The sequence below is a fragment of the Cornus florida genome, unplaced genomic scaffold (assembly GCF_030987335.1).
Source record: "Cornus florida cultivar Cherokee Brave unplaced genomic scaffold, ASM3098733v1 CherokeeBrave_3.0.0_Hap2_Chr07, whole genome shotgun sequence".
NCBI classification, from domain to species: domain Eukaryota; kingdom Viridiplantae; phylum Streptophyta; class Magnoliopsida; order Cornales; family Cornaceae; genus Cornus; species Cornus florida.
The window spans coordinates 3,395,586-3,414,756 of NW_026775577.1; the positions used below are offsets into that span (position 1 = coordinate 3,395,586).

Consider the following 19,171-nt stretch of genomic DNA (forward strand, 5'->3'; position numbering starts at 1 on the left):
TACACCTATCAATAATTAAATTCCTATTGAAAAGTTTAATTAATAATTATTATTTTTTATCTTTTTTACATGTCAATTTTATTTTTATTGATCAGTTTTAGAGTTTTGCTAATTATATTTTATAGAATAATTTTTTAATTTATTATTGTTTTAGATTTTGCAATTATCATTTTAAAAAATAATTATTTAATTACTTTATTGAATATTAATTTTAAATTAGATTACTAATTCTTTAGAAGAAATTGAGACCATCACTAATTCTTTAGACGAAATTGATATTTTATTATCAAACACACACACACACACACATATATATATATATATATAAATCTTCTTTACATATATTCCTCTGTAGAAGTTGTTACAAGTTACCTTCTTTTCATTCTTTGTGAGACATTAATTTTATTAAGCAGGTGGCAGCAATATTGATCAACCTTTGGGCCTACGTGAAGCACACACCAAAATTAATATGACCATCGACACTTTACCAATGCTTGTGCCAACGCCGCCCAAGCCCAACAAGATATTGGCAGCTATTAATTTCTACTTGTTCGTGCCCAACAGGGTATCCTATGCCACTATTACAGCTATTAGTTTCTTCTTCTTTTGTTTTTGGGTTAGGCTGATTATAATATTGCCAGTGCTAGGTAAACCAAGCCCTCCAATATTTCATCTTCATTCACTCTCTATTAACGTCTCTCGTATTCCTCCCTTTAACGGGACCTCTTCACACGTAAATAATAATAATGTGATTATCCGTTGGAATGTTAGTTTCGATGTTCGATACCCTTACAAGTATCTAAAAACCATTCATGATCAAGCCATTAATGTTTCAGTCTTCTACAAAAAGGTTAATCTATCTACCGTTGCTATCTCACCTTTCTACCAGTATGAGTTGGGGGAGGATCAAAGATCACTAGAATAGGCTGCCTTATTCGTGGCCAATGAAGATATTTTGGAGGGAGATTGGTCAAAAAATGGCGCTGTAGTGAATTTTACAGTGAGCATAGATAATGCTATGAGTGAGTCTTATTTCGCCACCATACACATACTTTCCCATCAATTTAGATACGAGGTTCACTTGTGAGGATGTCACAATCATTGATAACACAACAACAACAACAACAACAACAACAACAACAGGCACATCAATGTTGAGCCATCACTCCAAGCAATGCAAGATCCAATATAGCAACCAAGTATTCAAGTATTTGGCACAAGCCCTCGTTCCCGAGAATGTCGGATTGAAGCCTCGCTCATGATTTTGTTTAATGTAGTAGCATCTAATATTTAATAGATTATGTTGTACAATATAATTCAAAGGTTTTGTTTAATGTAGTACGTAGCATCTAATATTTAATTTTGCTGGAATTGATTCTACTTCATGCATTATTGAAAGGATTCCATTCACTCTGTTGGCCTCACAAACTGGAGCTCCTGGTAGTGGTCTTTTTCTCTTCTTCTTCTTCTTCCTCTTCCTCTCCCTTGTTCATATTTGAAAAATCGATCCATTGTATTTGACACATGATTTAAGGGTTTGTGTTATTACTTTCTCAGAATTTGGGATATTACAACTGTAGTTGTTTAATCTTGAAATTAATATAGCAGTATCATTGTTAATTTGAGGGTTGGGATAGGGAATTATTATTTTGGAGGGTGCATAATGCTGTAAAGCATCTCCCTTGCTACTGAATATCTGCACTACTTGAAATGTTTCCTTACTAGGAATTGATACATATTATACTACTTGTCTTCTTTGATTATACTCAATATAATAGTGACTTCCATTACACATTTTAATGCATTACATAGTGCAGTTTCATATGCTTCTATTGCTCATACAATCAACATAATATATATATATATATATATTGGTCACAAAATTAATTGAAACACTCAAAAAAAAAAAATTCAATCAGAATACTTGGATGAATTTTTAATACCTAAGACAGCTCTTATATTATATGTACATCCCCTCCAAGGAAGCAACTTATAATGGATAAACATTATATGACATTAATACCATTTTGCCTCATGTATATATGTAGGAGTACTAAAAAATAGGAACTCGGCCCATGTTTTGCCTGCCTTTTACTTATCTCAGTATTGCTGTAGCAAAATTGAGACCTATTTTGACTTGTTATATATAATTTATTTTCCTTTTCCCCGCGTTTGCATATTTTTCAAGTACTATTCTCATTTGCAATTTATTTCTAACTTTAAATCAAAATTTAGAAATTCTGAGTTCAATATCAGGTTTGGTTTGATAGAATGAAATAATTTTGTTTTCATGCGTGTGTACAAGGTTGCTTGCATTGTTTCGAGAGATGATACATACCGGAAATATTGTCTTAATTGTCTTTCACTTTGCAATGTATCTTTGAAAATCCACCTTGTTTGTTATGTCATTTTAACTAATACTGAAACTAACACCAACCGGAATTAGTAATTTACTTCTCTATCCATCTAAGCCACCTTATTCCCACCATAATTTTTTATTGAAATCAAATTCCTTCAACTATAATTCCTAACTTCTCACTCTTAGAGTACCGCATTTCCACCATACCAACCTTATTTTCACCCTAAACCTTCTAAGAAATCGGTGAGAAGCTAGAAATGTGTGGACACATGAAATCCTAAAAGACATACGAGTGTGAAAGAGGTCCTAAAGGGCATATGAGCCTAAAGGATGAGATAAGTGTCGAAATGTGATCCTAAAGAGCATTAGAGTGTAAACAAGAAGAGATGAGATGAAAATAGGTCCTAAAGGATGAGAAAAATGTTGAAATGTGATCCTAAAGAGCATACGAGTGTAAAGAAGAAGAGATGAGATGAAAAAATGTCCTAAAGGGCATATGAGCCTAAAGGATGAGGTGAGTGTCAAAATGTGATCCTAAAGAGCATAGAGTTGATGGGAAGATGTGTGAAAAGTGACTAAAATGTGATGAAAAATGACCTGGTTCAAGGCATCTTTTGAAACAAAGGAAGATCCTAAAAGAATGACAGTCGTCGAGGAGTCCTAGGAAGATGTGATGAAAATGGCCTCATTCAGGAGGCAAAGTCGAGAGATAATGATCCCAGTACATATAAGCCTATGCGAGTATACTTTATCAGCTAGAACAAGGACTCCACATATTATGGGATGGTTGCTTAACTTTGTCTAGGATGTGACAATCAAAAGATTAGAGTCTGAAGTTTACTAGGTGCAATAAAAGTTCATTTGACACAAAAAAAATGATTCTGAAAATTGGACATGACAACAGGTATTCATGTATGCATATGTACACATAGATATTCAAGCAAAAATGTATATATCCATATTACAATAATAGCAGATGGAACCTTATAATTTTCATTTGTAATGGTAGAGAAGCATGAAAGACATATATATACCATCAGAAATCTTTCATAAAAGCATTAAATTTCTGGTAATATGATGATCACGTTTCCAGTTCTAAAAATGTGAAAAGAAGAGAACCTCAAGTCAGTTTGATCAGCTACTTAGAGTGAGATGATTAATTGCGAGAAAACAGAAATCACAGTCAAAACAACACCAATTATTTCTCGAAAACCTAGCGATTTTTCCCAATTTTTATCTCTGTGTGCGCGTGTATATTCTTCTCCTTCCGAGTGTGTGTAATGTGTGTGTTAGTGTGATTGCCTTAGCAGCTTTGGTCACTGAAGAAGATGAAGATAGTGACCCCATGGAGTCGGAACTTGTTTAGACTTCAGAACACCACCAAGACCCAATTGAAGGCTCAGACTCATCTGGGTATGATGAAGAAACCTCAGATGAGAAGACCCAGTTGTTGAATCCACCACCAGTGCCGAGGAATTTTGCAACAGTGGCTGAGTTACGGAGGGAATTGAATTTTGAAGAAAAATTGAATTTTTTAGGGATTTTGCCGCTTGATATGAATTAGGGCAGAGGTTTGAAAGGGTTTCAAAAAAAAAAATTGGGTGAAATTTTAAATTTTTGGGTTGAATGAATTGGGTTTACCGTGGGGTTAAAGACAAAACGACGTAGCTATACTAAAGCCTCAGCTATGTGGCATGATCCTGGCCCTAGGATCTGAAACTGGAGGGACTGGACGAACAGTTCAACGGAGGGGATCAGGCTCCATGGATTATTACTTGTTAGAGAGAGAAATTGATAGAGTAGAAGAAACGGGAGGAAAGAAACAGAGGGAAAACCCTAGCCCTCTTCTTCGTCCATCCTTCTTTCTGAGTTTTGGAGACGTATAAGTGGGATTTTGTAGGAAGTCCGATAACAAAAATTGCTCTTCTCATCATTCTCTACGTGTCTACATATCAGAAATTTCGATTTGGAGTAATTTGGTAAAGTGGGTCTAACTTGTGAGGGAGGAGTGTACTATTAATTTTTGTTTTGCTTCTATTTCATGTTTTGTGTACAATTTATGTTTTGCCTTTCCTATGTGATTATGTGATTTAACATGATTATAATTTTGTAGTTGTTATACATGTAATTGTCTTTCTTGTTCAATGCTAGTTGATTATGAATTGTTTTGTGAAAAATTTCTGTCTTTGTTTTGTGAAAAAGTTGTCTTTGGTTGATGAGATTGCATGGATTGATTGGGAAGACATAAATCTGAATTTTATTATTTCAGTTGAGATTATTGGTGTTCTTGTTGTGGAAAATTGATTGGTTGATGGGGTTGTGCCGTAGGAGCAAGAAGGGCCCGGAGTCCTTGGGTAAAAAGCCCTAGACTTGGTCAAGTGGTGTTGAATCCCATCGCGTTAGTAACCTGTAAATTATCAACAATTGTGTTACGGGGCTTGCTTGAGAGCAATTGGATGGTAGTATGGACATTGCCCGGAATTGTGTGATTAAAGTGTGGTTCATGACTTGAGATTTACATGATCGTATTTTTATGTGCTTAAGGATGGTGTTGTGACTTGGTGTTTTTTTTAGTTCAGACTTGTAATAGCTTACGTTTTTATCTAACTTATTTAGTTTGGATTGTGATATGATTAATTTTATTATTACGATTGGCACTTGTCAAACCAATTAATTGGGATAATATTAGAGTAGCTAATGGATTTTGAAATTATAGTTATTTGCATTTATATTAATGAGATGAATCTATTTAAATTAGTGTCAACGGAGTATGAATGTTGTTTCATTTGAATCTAGAAAAGAATTGCTCCCATTTTTAAGATATTGCTTAGTGAAGTTAGTTTTTTTAGGAGAAAAAAAAAAAACTGTATTACCTCTGTCAGATGACTGTTAGTGCATCTAGTAATCATTACCTTTATATTTGTATAGCATATAATGTAAAGTAACAGGTGAAAGATTTTGCATGTTAAGGTGCCATAGTTATTGGGTCTTGTATCACTCACTGGTCCCATATGCTTGGTTCAGGATGTTTATATATATTTGTGTGTATGTTGATTCATATAGTTAAAGGGAATGACTACTGGACTACCTCCTAGAAAGTATTCACTTGACCACTGCATCATATGTAAATGTATGTGTAGACAGAGGTGCCTCGGTGGTTGTGCCTTTGGATTAGTCCCATATGGGAGCAGCTACTTTGTTGGCAATTAGCGCCTTGTTAAAAAAAAAAAAAAAAAAAAAAAAAAAAAAAAAGAAAGATAAAAACGGTCACTATCAGATTGTAAAAAAAAAAAAAAATAGTAGTAATGGAATAAAATAATAAAGGTAGTTCGTGGCTTAGGGTGTTGCATTAAATTTTATATTTTAATTATTTTTCCTTTTCTTGCAAACTGGGTTTTGAAACCGGGGCGTGACATTTAGAGTATCAAAGATGAGTTGAAAATGAGGCTAAACAAAATAGGCCTGCAAAGCAAGATGAAAAAACAAGTAGAAGTGGTACTATTTATTTCTTTACCGTTGGGATCTCATTATACAAACTGTTTCCTAAACTATGTTTTGGCATGTGCAGGTTCACCTAGTAAAGGAGCTCTTGAAGGTAGTGTTTTGCAATCTTCTCAAGAGCTGGGTGGGCAAGGTAAGCGGCCAAACAGCTCTTTTCTGCCACTTATGGATACCTTCTAAATGAAGGACAAAAAGGTATAAATCTTGTTGGTTCTATTTATTTAACCAAAGCGGTAGTTGCTATACATAAAGGTAGTTTAATGCTTTTGATTGTATTTACAGACTACTGGTATTAGGAAACGGCATGTTCTAAAGGAGGAGGATGGAGAATTAGTGTAAGTTTTCGCTTTTACTTGTTTTAATTATAGTCCACAATGCTGCATGCTTTATTATTTTAAAATCATGGTTTTTGGAGCATCCTTCACAATATATAAGTTGGGCTCTTTTAAGCTGAAAACCAATATTTGTAATCCTTCATAGTCCGAAGTGTACCCCTTCAACTGCTTGTTAATGTTTAATGCTTCAACAATCCGTCCCTGCTATAAAGTAATACGAAATAGATGTTTTTTAGACAAATTGCCCACTATAGAACTCAAACCACTAACCTCCTCTTTAAGGGGGGAGAGGTTATACTATTGGGCTTGTTACGACAAACACGGCAAACCCAAGCAACAATTAAGAAACACAACAGAAAAAGTAAACACGCCACATAAAGTGCATAAGCAACCGAATCAGCATGTGAAAGGTGGCCTAATCTCCCTCGTAGGCCTGTCTTTAGCCACATTGTACTGCTGCAACTATGCATCTCCCTCAGTCCAAAACTGCACCTGCTCCCCAGTCGACAGATGACTATCCTCTAACTAAACCACTGCATGCTCCACCTGCTCACTCACATCCTGAGCTTTCCCTAAATCAACTATCTCCTTTTGCGGAGTAAGCATCGCAAACTCATAAAAGGTCAAATCCCTGCTAACAAGTGTCTTCTTTCTCGAAGCCTATGTATCATAATATGTATCCCTTGACCCCGGACTAATAACCAAGAAATTTGTATTTCTTAGCCATCGTTTCAAGCTTCCCTTCATTCACATGAGCATACGCTGGACACCTAAGTATTCTCAAATTATTTTAACTAGCAGGAGAACCAGACTATAACTCCTCCGGAGTTTTACAAACAACCCCTCAGCAGAACATTCTATATTGCCCCCAAACGCCCTTTTCTGCAACTCTTTGGAATTCAAAGTTGCCTCCACGTCTTTTATGGACAAAGCAGTTCTGTCATGCATCATCGTATCAACAAAGTTCTCAAATGAGGGTAGTAGAGAACACAACAGAATAATAGTCTGATCTTCATGCTCTATCTTGATATCAATATTATTCAAGTCCATGATGATACTGTTTACCTCGTCAAGATGGTCTTTCAGACACGAACATTCGTGCATCTGAAGAGTGAACAACCGTTTCTTTAGATACAAGCGGTTCGCAAGGGATTTCGTCATATACAGGGACTTCAACTTCTTCCACAGCTCATCCGCCGTAGCCTCAATAGAAAAATCTTATTAAAGGCCGGGATGTTGCAGGTGCATTGTTGTTGAAAGTCAAAAATAGTGATTGGTAGCACAAACATGTTGATACTCTTTGCACTTGCCTACTTTGCATTGTAGAGTCAATTTCTTGTCCTTAGACTCATCTTGTCATTCTTGGACTTGTTTTCTATGGGAACTAACACACCATGCCTCCACTGAGACTTGAACCCCCAACCTCCCTATAAGAGGTAGGTTCTTAGTACCTGGGCCACTGGCTCGTTGGTTATGGGAACTTTTTCAGTTCTTTTTTCATTAACATATACATAACGAGATTTTTTTGGGGGGATTTACCATCACTTTTAGTCTCATGAATTTTAGTTCTTTGGTCTTTTGTGAGTGTATATCTTTATTTTTCGTTTTTCACTCTAATTTTGTAAAGCTCCCTAAGAGCATCTCCAATGCCCTTTCAAAAGGCCTTAAAATATAGTAGGTGGATAAAGATAATACACTCTGGGCTCTCAAAAGACCTCTCATATTTTGAGATTGTCAAAAGTATTGCCATATATAGGAACTCTCAAAAAATTTTGAGAGGTCTCTTTTTTCTTATTCAGTGCTGTTTCTTACATGCATGATCCTAGCAGTCTCTCTCCCTTTCTTTGCCATTCTCTCTCTCTCCCTTTTGTTGCCATATCTACTATTTTGCAACCAGGATTGACGAAATTGCTGGTACGATCATGGGAAGATCAGGCTAGGATTTATATTTGTGTTAAACCCATTCTCTCTCTCGTCTCTCTCTCACTCATCTCTGTGTTCAACCAAAGCCAAAAATTTCTCTGTGTGTCGATCGAAAGCGGCGAGCTCGTCGAGGGCCAAAAATGACCTCACTGCCGATCTCTCTCGCTGCTGAATGTTATCTGTGTCCTTAAATCCAGATATTAAAACACTAGAAATTTTCTTATGTAATGAAACCTTAGATATTGGGGACGATTCAAGTCCACAGATATCTTCCATCCCCTCTCTCTCACTCCGATCACGACCCCATCAGGCCATCAAACATTTGTTCTTTACCATATGTATTTGGGATTTTTTTTTTTTTTTTTTTTTTTTGAAACACTTGATTTGTTATCTTGGAAATTGTGGCTAGAATCTGTGTATTTATTTGATGGGCTATTTTACCTGATAAAAGGTTTATCATTGTTTCAATCCGTCAACAAGAAAGGTTTATGTGTATTGGCATGTTCAATTTAATGAATAAACTGTTTATTTATTATTTATATTTTTTTTATAAGTATTTTCTCAAAGGGTTCGCTTCAACTTGCCAATATGATAATTAGATTATGGGTGTTGCCTCCAGCAGCCTCTCAAATTGAATTTTTTTTTTTGTTTTTAGAAAAATGAAAGTCACTCAACAATTGACAAGGCGGGGAAAGTCATTCACACCGAATGAAGATGTAGCAATTTGCAATGCTTGGTTGAGTGTCACCCAAGATCCAATTGTTGGTAACTCGTAATCACAAAGTAATTTTTGGAGTCGGATATTCCAAAATTATCTTGATCGCAACATCAATGAAAATGTACGAACACAAGTTTCTATCCAATCTGGTTGGGGCATAATCATGAAGTGTTGTGGTAAATATAGTGGGTGCCTCACACAAATTGAAAATAGGCAACAAAGTGGAATCAATGAAACAAATAAGGTGAGATTTTACTTTTCTTGTTACTTCTAATTTTAGTTTTTATATATCTAATTCTGTTTCATATCCTTTTTTAGGTTTTTTAAGCAAAAAGTATGTATTATGAACATGAGAAGAAACATTTTTCTTTGGATCACTGTTGGGCGATCTTGGAACATTGCATTAAGTGGGAAGATTGGGCATCCTCCAAAAAGCCAAAGTCTCTTGCAATTACTCCATGTTCCTCGACCTCATCCCATATTCCTGAAACATTCATTTCACTCAATTCCGATCAAGTTCTAACTGGAATTGCTATTGACTCCCCAAGAACCAAAAGGTCTAGTGGAAGGAAAGTTGCAAAAGAAGCATGTAGGAAAAGCAAGATAGCAGATACTTCATATACTCGTGTTTGTGATTTGATGGAAAAATTTAATAAAAATGCAAGTGAGAGTAAAACGAAAAAGTTCGAAATAGAAGAAAGAAAAGTTAGAGTAATGGAGGAAATGAATCAAAGGGAGCAAGAAAAGAAAGAAGCCAAGGAAAAAGAAAGATGATATGATTATGATGATAGACCTTTCCAGCATGGATCCTCGGATGAGATTCTTGCCAAATTGCAAGCACGCTTCTGCAAACCTTGATTATTATGTTTCTCTTCCTCATTTCCATGATTATCTACTTTTTTTTGTTATGCTTATGTATTTATTTTGAATTGCCATTATGGATTTTATTGAATTGTAGTATTGAAATGCCAAACATGGATTTGATGATTCATTTTTTTTAACTAAATAAAATACAAACACTTATCAAAAAAAAAAAAAAAAAAAAACAAGATTTTCATTGAAGTAATCTTTAATTAATCGTTGTTGCTAGAGATTCTATCACGGATGTATTGTCGATCGCTTATAGAACCAACATGCATAGTTGGTTGGTTATTTCGTTGCATTTTCCTTTTGGGAAATTTTGATGCTATAAGTTCCATAACCTCTGCGCTTTAATCTTCATTGGACGAAGAATCATTGAAATCTCCTCTCAAAATCGCTCTTCTAAAATTACTCATTGCAATATTAAAGTTATAATGAAGGAAAATAGTTTGTAGGTAAAGAATGATTGTTTTTATAGATGGAGAAATGATAGTTTAGAATTGTAATTAGTAATGGTAGTTGAAAAAGAATGGTTATCGTGTCAAAAAATAGCATTTTGAATAAAAACACTGTAACTCCTCTCAAAATATAGCTTTAGCATGAAAAATAGCATTTTGCATTGGGGATGTTCTAAGGAAATTTGTCCTAACATTGGAGTTGGGGTGTTGAAGTCTCTGCTTTGAAGGATACTTTAATCTATGGAGCAGTACACTGTCGTAGAAAAACTTTTTGCCTTTTTATTTAAGGAAAATTACAAATAGGTAGAGGTAAGAATTCTAAATAATAAAGTGGTTTAAGAGTTCAATTAATTACAAATGCATCAAAATAATAATAATAATAATAATAATAATATTGTTAAGGTCTTAATGTTCTGCAACTCTTATTTTGAAAGATCAAAATATTCTTATTAAACTCATATAATTGTAAAATATGAGTCTATTTGATAAATAAGAGCAATGTTCAACCATTTAAATAATAGCTTTTACTTTATACATGCAACTCTCCCTTAAAAATGAAAGAAAATTTGATAACCAATTTTCAAACATTCAATCGAGCTTTTAATTGATAGCTGGTGCAAAAACTAAGATGGATATTGGATACTAATGAGATAGAAAATGAATTTAACTTGAACTATGGCTCATATATATGAATTTAGTAGTAAAATGAATCAAATGAATTTAATATTGTCCCTTGTTATACCAAATAAATAATGACACAAACTACAAAAATGTTTGATGGTAAAACTGAACCGGTGTTTGTGTGTGAGGATGCGGCAAGTGGCATGGGCCGGATATGGTTCGATTTGACAGATTTAACTGTTCTTAGTCTGCAGTTGAATAAGTTGCAGGGACACATACCTCTAGAAATATGCCATCACAAGTCTATTCAGATCTTGGACCTCTCCCAAAACAACATATCTGGGATTATACCGTTGTGCTTCAATAATTTTACGACTTTGGTTTGGTGGAATAAATCTAGAGGAAACATTGCTCATGGCTATCATGCTTATACAAGTGGTTCTTCTTTTTATGAGAATATGTATGTAGATAATGCATTGGTGCTATGGAAAGGGAAAGAGAGTGAGTACAAAAATAATTTAGCACTAATAGGAGGCATTGATCTTTCTGGCAATAGATTAGTTGGAAAAATTCCTGAAGAAATCTTGAGCCTTGTAGAATTGAATTATTTTAACTTATCGAGAAATGAATTGAATGGACATGTCATTCAAAAGATTGGTGAGTTGAAAATGCTAGAATCTCTCGACTCGTCTAGAAATCAAATTTCTAGTGAGATTCCTACAGACATCACTCGTTTAAATTTTCTTGCTGTCTTGGATTTGTCAAATAATAACTTGTCCGGAAAAATTCCATCAAGCACTCAATTGCAAAGCTTTGATGCCTCTGCATATTCTGGAAATGATGAACTTTGCGGGCTTCCACTTCCAAATGAGTGCCCAGGAGATGAAACAACTATGGAACCTTCTGTCGGTAAAGATGATATCATTCAAGGAAATGAGGATGGATTCATAAACTGAGAATTTTATGTCAGCATGGGGCTAGGTTTTGGGGTTGGATTTGGTGGAGTCTTTGGCACTTTATTGCTCAAACATTCATGGGAACATGTCGTTTTCAAGTTCTTGAACAACATAAAAGATTGGATCTATGTGACAACAACATTGAATATGGCCAGATTGAGGAGGCGGGTTCAAATCTAATAGGTACATATCTCATATGGCTTTTTTGAATTTCCTACACTTTCACTCCAATTTTGTTTTTGTATTAGCTAGATTTTCAATACTTGAATGACACTATTAATAACAGTTCTAATTGTTCCTATGTGACAACAGCGGCGAATATGGCCAGAGTGTGGAGGCAGCTTCATAGCTAATAGGTAAATATATTTTTTTGATGTTTTTGAATTTGCTGCAATTGCACACCTTGAATTTCCTTTTCCATTAGCTAGATATTCAATATTTGAATGACATTATAACACGTTAAATCTAGTCATCAAAACTACCATATTTACACAACATAATAAAAAATAAAAATAAATAAAAGACAATTCCTCTAGTTGTCAAGTAATGTTAATTGTTGAATTTCACATTTTAATTAAACAAATTGCTTACATTGTTTATATTGTTCTATTGTTTTGCATTTTCGGTGTATGCTACTTCAAGTACTTGCAGGGCAACGTCGAGTTTTGCATACCCTCTAGCACTACAGCTGTCTCCTAGGCCTCTCTATTACTTGTACTAGATTTAGTTAATGTTGATTGAACACGGCCATATTGTGTTGGACTCTTTGTATGTATATTACATAGTTTGTTGTCTAAAATTTGCTTTCAAATGTACCATTTAAAAGAAAGTTTTTTATTTTTTATTTTTCATAATCTCGTTTTTTAATTCAATAATGTTATCATCCTCTAACAAGTTCAATGCTGAAACAAAGTAAAACATGTGCAGGTCAGTTCTTTACATACTAACCTAGGATTCTAGATGTTACCATACATAACATGGACTTGCCATGGTAAACAAAAATCCAAAAAGAAAATATATATATATATATATATATATATATATATTTTTTTTTTAGAGAACAATATTTTTTAAAGAACAATAGGGTCAACCATCAAAGAGCTGATGCAGCTCTACATTCTTCCTCATCTGATCCATCCGGAAGAGAGAGTTATATATAGTTGTAAAGGAAAACTACCCTCGGCCATTGCAGTTTTAGTAACATGATGATGTATTTCTCCCCCTCCCTTCCGCTTAATTTACAGTTTTGCATGCATCCTCCATTAATCTCAACTGGTTTATTAGTTACGAAGTTTATAATTCAAGAAAATCACGTGGCACATTTAATTTTTATAAATCTTATTTTATTTTTACTTTTATAATTTCAAATATACTGAAAAATAATACTATAAAATGTTCGTCTTTCATATTAGTACTCCATTCATATCAATATTATTTTAGTCACCTAATGAATATTTCTAGCCAAAACATTACTATATTATAACACAATATTCATCAACTAAAAGACTAAAACATAATTGGCCTATAGAAAACACAACAGGAACCTCTATTGAATCATTGCTTGCGGCAACTTCATCCGATGATCATTTAGGAAAGAAAAAAAACTTCATCCGATGATCTCCAACTCTCAAACGAATCAAAACTAAATGAAAAATTAGACAGAAACTTCAAAATATGGATGTATCAATACATTGCAGAATTACGTGTGTGAGAAATGTATCAATACAAATATATAAACATCTATATATATATATATACACACACACACACACACAGAGAGAATGGATAATTACGTGACATATGGGAGCTCTAACTGAACCAGATGTTACCAAGAGTCTTCTCCCATTAGCATCTAAAGTCATTTCATATCTAAAGTAAACTAAATCATCACGGTTGCAAAACCTACATAATGGAACACAATGATGTCACCACAGTTCCTTCTGCATAAATTAATGTACAATGATTCTGAAGATACCATTAAAAAAAGTTATAAACTATGCATACTACAACTAGGGCAAACTCAGTGCACGAGGCTCCCGCAATTACGGGGTCTAGTGAGGGTCAAATATAAGAAGCCTTATCTCCACATGCGAAGAGGCGGTTTCCATATTTCAAACTCGTGACCTCTAGGTCACAATGGAGAACTTTACTGTTGCGCCAAGGCTAATCCTCTATGCATGGTCAAATAACTTTCACGCAATATCAAGTACACCATACCATTAAAGAAATAAGATCATATCAATTTTATAAATTAAGAGAGACAATGGAAGTTGAACATACTACCATGGTATCAATCTAAAAAGTCGCACTACAAAACTTAGGAAGGTACCCTATTTAAGGACTAAGACATTTGATAGCTCAATTAATATAATAAGTGATTCTCCAATTAAGTATGTAATCTGAATATCACTTAATGAAATCAAATTTTAAGTGAAGACAACTTCATATACCACTAAAGACCACATTGTCGTTTCTTTTACTTATCAAAAATAAAAAATAAAGAACACTTGAATTAAAACAATCATTGAAGAAGTCCTCAATTTATAAACTTAAAATTCTCATCTTAGAATCAATGGTGCTTAATTTTAAGTGTTATGGGTTGAATGGAGGAGTGTTGCTGGTATATTATGTGATTGAGGTATAGCTCTAAAATATAAAAGGCAAATTTATAAACAACTATTGTATAAAACTAGCCATACTTATGGTATAAAATGTTGGACGGCTTGAAAATAGCACATTCACAAAATGAGAATCATCTAATAAATAAGGTCATCAAAGGCATTATTGAGAAGATAGAGAAAAAGAATGCATAGGATTGGCACAGATGTATGGTAATCTAATAAAGAATAAAATTAACGCATTCATAGGACGATTTAAAATGACACCAATAGGAGACAAAATGGGAGAGAATCAACAAAGATGGTTTGCTCATATACAGCGACGACTAATGAGGAAGAAGGATGTGGTCCATATTAAAAATAATGATAGGAGAAGAGGCAGACTAAACTAACATGGGTTGAATCATTGAGGAAAAGATATAGCAAGTAATTTAACAAAAGCTTTGGCCCTAAAGTTTTCATTTAAAAAACAAATCTGTAAACCGCATCCTGTAACACCTTCCCAAAAGAAGAAGAAATAAAGTATATGAATTTATTGCCTAAAACAGCGGAACCAGGGGACTTTAACACTCAATTGAAGAAAAACAATATTGGCCTAGGATACCAAATATGAATCATTCCATCAGTGGCAGCAGCTGCTAAAATCTTCCCATTGTGATTGAAACATAAGTAAGTAATTGCAAGTGGATCTTTACCAAGAGGAAGGACTACCTTAAATGAAATCGAGAAAACAATAAGGCTTAATTATTCTCATTGAAATTGATTCCTACATTGACATACAAATTTCTGAGACAAACAATCCATACCATAGCCTTCCATGTCTTCATGTTCCAGACAGTTAATGATGCAAAACCCAACTTATCAATATAATTTGTCCCATGCCTACAAAGATGATGAGGTTGTAATAAGTTTTTGTTCAACCATATTTAAAGAACAAATAAACAACTGTAATGATAACACAATTGAACTTTTTAGAACAATGTCTAAAGCAAGGATAATATCCACAAGTATTAAACAAGTTCTCCAATATTCACGGAAACACAACATGGTTCTACCATTAAAAATAAATAAACCATGTTAAAATACCATAAAATAAAATCATATGAGCTAGTAGAAAAATATGAAGCTTTAGTTCATCAAATTTAGTCAAAAGAAAGAGAATGTAAAGTTTGATAGAAACATGTGGTTTACCATAAATTAATTTTGATACAAAACTTTGACCATGTGATTATTTCGCTTTCAAACAGTCAGGTCCACATCTTGGAATTGACATAATCATGTTTAAATAGTAGACAGCCCAATGGTGCAATGAGGTGCACCTCATTCTGGCTTTTCTCTTTCAATAATACTTGTTTCCTTACTCATCTTCAAAGTTCAAAACATCGCTCTCACCGTTAAAATTACCTAACACATTCAATTACGTCATCTATATAAATCTAAATAAATCATGCCACATTAATAAAGAATAGTGCACTCTTGTTTCCATTCCATGTTCCGTAATAATTGTCATTCAAAGTAACCCTGGTTGGGTACACATTTGTCCACCATTCAGTACATTTTTTTCCCTTAATTAAATCACAAACAACCATTTCCTCACATCATCATATTGAACCTTGTCCTTCTGGGATTCTTATCTCTGTTATTATTTCGAGATGAATCTAACCACTATTCTATACATAACGGCTTCTATTGTACACAACGAACCATCTTAAATGATTGTTCTACATGTCTTTTCAACAGTGAACCTCTAACTTCTCATGAATGTATCCATTTGTTACATTAATGTTTCTTGTATTACCAGTCATCATCACAAAATCCTCATTTCAGCCATAATCATTTCATGAGCATGCTTCTTGATTGCTCAAAATCCCCATTTCATTTGATAATTAGTTTATACTCACAACTCTGCCATAACATTTCTTACTTTATGCATTCCACTACTTTTCTATGGGCAACATCTTTCAATCATCTAGTGGCACGAATAGTCTCTGCTCTATAATAATAAATAAGTTCTTCAGAAATCCCATGGTTCAAAGCAGTGGACGCTAACGACTCAAATACCTAAAAGCCTATGATATTTTTTTCCATCAGGAAAAATCCAACTATAATAGTAATTAAAGACCACATAAATTTAGAACTTCTTCGGTTTGGATTATTTAAGCTGATTTGATCACAAGGGTGGACTAAAGCTTTTAGTTTGAAAATTGTATTTTAGTTAATTAAATAAAAGAGTAAGTATCCAATGTGGTCGTTATAATACCCCTAATTTTAAAAGGATAGTCTCGGTATTTATTTATTTATTTTAATTGTATTTTTAATTATTTAATTGATTATTTGACTAATTGCTTATATGTTTAATTGAATTAGGTATTACTTGATTATTTGATTATGTGTCTATGTATTATTTGTATTTGTCTATGTGTTAATTGTTTAATTAAATTATGTGCTTAAATGGTATTTTGATTAATTGTAAATTAAATGTTTTCTTTTCTTTTATTATTTTATTTTATTTTTCATTTATGGTTATGGTTAATAGTAATGGGTCAACCAATTGGGTCTCATGAATTATTTGGATAGGAGGTTGGATGTGTATAGATTATTACCCATGGATAGTTGTGTATGTATATATATAGATATATATTATATACATATATAAAAATGAAAGTAATTTATTAATTACTTTTATGGTAACTTGGGTAGTAATATTTAATTTGATATATATGTTTTATATTTAAATAATAAAAATATATGAAGATGCAAGAAATTCATTCCCTCTTTCTCTCTCTAGAATTCTTACACTTCAACCAAAAGATCCCCCTCTTCTTTCCATTCCTTCCCTTATTTATAGATATTTACAAGATATTTACAAATATTGACGGATTGCTGGATCTGGGCCTGTTCCTCCATAAGTCCTGGTCACCTTTGATGGGCTTATTCGCGTTCGGCCCATATGGCAGTGTCTTTTTATGGGCCGACCCAGCTGTACGGACCGGATGTCGTGCTCGCAAGTCAGATCCGGCCCATGTCGTCCTGGGCCTCCTCAACTGCCCCCATAATTGCCCCTTATTTAATAAGGGGGTAATTATTGATGGCGTCTCATCATGACGTTGACGGCTCGAGAAAACCACGTGGGGGAACGAACGGTCAGATCCAGAATCAATGTTCCGGGGCTCGAGGAATTTCTTGCCTTCCCGACGCTTCGGCCCTCGGGCCCCCCTCGCCTTTATAAGGCTCTAGAATACCACTTCACGTCCTTTTACCGTCTCCATCATCAGTCAAATCTCTCTCTTTCTAGAACAGTGCTAAGCTTTTTCTGGTGAAATCCTTCAAGAGTCATTCTTCCAGCGATCTTGCAGTCCTCTGAGGTTAGTTTTGTTCCTTTTTACTTTCGGCAGGCTTCTATTTACCCCCTTTTAGATCCTTCAAGCACTTCCACCATGGTTGTAGATCTGGATGTTCTTCGTATGAGACTTAGACTTCCTGACAACATCGAAGTTAGGGTTTGCCCTCAGGACGTGAACATTATGACCGGTGCCGGCCTCCTGCCCGGCGAAGTCTTATTCACGAACCTTCAATTGAATGTTGTTAGGTTCCCTCTGCACCCTTTCTTTAGTTATGTCTTCAATAGATTGGGAATATCCCCCCTGCAGGTTAACCCCAATTTCTTTAGAATCATATCCGTTATGCTCCTGTTGATGCGTGACAGAAATCTGGATCTTGACCTCATAGACCTTCTTCTGTGCTATAAGGTCAGTAAGATCCGTACTAACGAACCCTTCTACCACCTTTACCCGTTCGAGAAGATGTCCATATGTACGGACACAATAAAATCTGAAAAGGGTTGGAGGGATAGCATCGTGGGCATTAGTGGGGCTTGGTCTTCGCCGGCTGCAGAGGGTTACCCAATCCCGAGCGCCTTTGGTGTCTGTTCTGTCTCCTCCTATAAGAAATTCAAATCTCATAAACATGATTGCCCCTGCGAAACATGCGTTCCCCGTTTTTGTACTTTCTTATGCCGTTCCTTAGGAATACCTTGTGATGACTTGAGCTACAGTGTTTGCAGGGATAGGAGTAATTACTTGAAGAAATACGTTCTGAACGATATTCCTTCCTGCTCAGATCTCCTCACTTCAGACAACCTCTTAGCGCTCTCATCACTCGGCTACAACATGAGCAGGCTTCAGATTCCTTCTTTTGGCAGGAAGAAAAATACTCCCCCAGCCACTCCTGCTGCTGGGGCGACCTCCTCTCCAGCATCAGCCTCTTCCTCAGCCACCATCTCTGACACTATCCCGAGCACAGTGGTTATTAACTCTGTTGTCAGCACCCCTGCTGCCAACCAGAACGCGTCTCCCCAAACTACCACAGCCCCTTCTGCTGCGGGGGACGTTCGGGACAAAGAACGAGGCAAAAGGCCTCATCCTGACAGTGAAGTCGATCCAGAGGAGGAGCCCCTCATAAGAAGGACCCGGGTCTCCGGGCCGGGTGCTCTCTTGCACCGTGCGATCAGAGCTCCTGCTCCCTCTGGGCCTACTGCAGCTGGTGGCTCCGCTTCTGCTTCAGGCCCCCCTTCTATCCCCACCTTACCGCCATGGGCCCCTCGGTACACCCGAACGGATGGGACGTTCGTGAAACCGAACGAGACCATGCTGAAGGATGGCCAGACCGCCATGGCGTACTATAGGAGCATGTGGACTCCGAAAGACCTTGAGGCGGCAAAGGGCCTATCCCAGAAGGATGTGTTCAGCCGCTTTCCCCAATCTGCTATGGAGGTGACTTTTATTTTCCAACTCATGAATCCTCTCATATTATTTGGTTTTG

General features: G+C 35.3%; 2 long non-coding RNA genes across 2 annotated transcripts; both read left to right on the forward strand.

Moving 5' to 3' along the window:
* The first annotated feature begins 4,150 nt into the window (after positions 1-4,150).
* LOC132315779 (uncharacterized) lies at positions 4,151-9,809 on the forward strand. The gene is made up of 5 exons (XR_009483851.1): positions 4,151-4,338; positions 5,928-6,055; positions 6,143-6,195; positions 8,774-9,080; positions 9,155-9,809. It is a non-coding gene; the product is annotated as an uncharacterized LOC132315779 (long non-coding RNA).
* A 1,679-nt stretch (positions 9,810-11,488) lies between these two features.
* Positions 11,489-12,505, forward strand: LOC132267414 (uncharacterized). The gene is made up of 3 exons (XR_009469007.1): positions 11,489-11,915; positions 12,045-12,088; positions 12,384-12,505. It is a non-coding gene; the product is annotated as an uncharacterized LOC132267414 (long non-coding RNA).
* Positions 12,506-19,171: the final 6,666 nt, after the last annotated feature.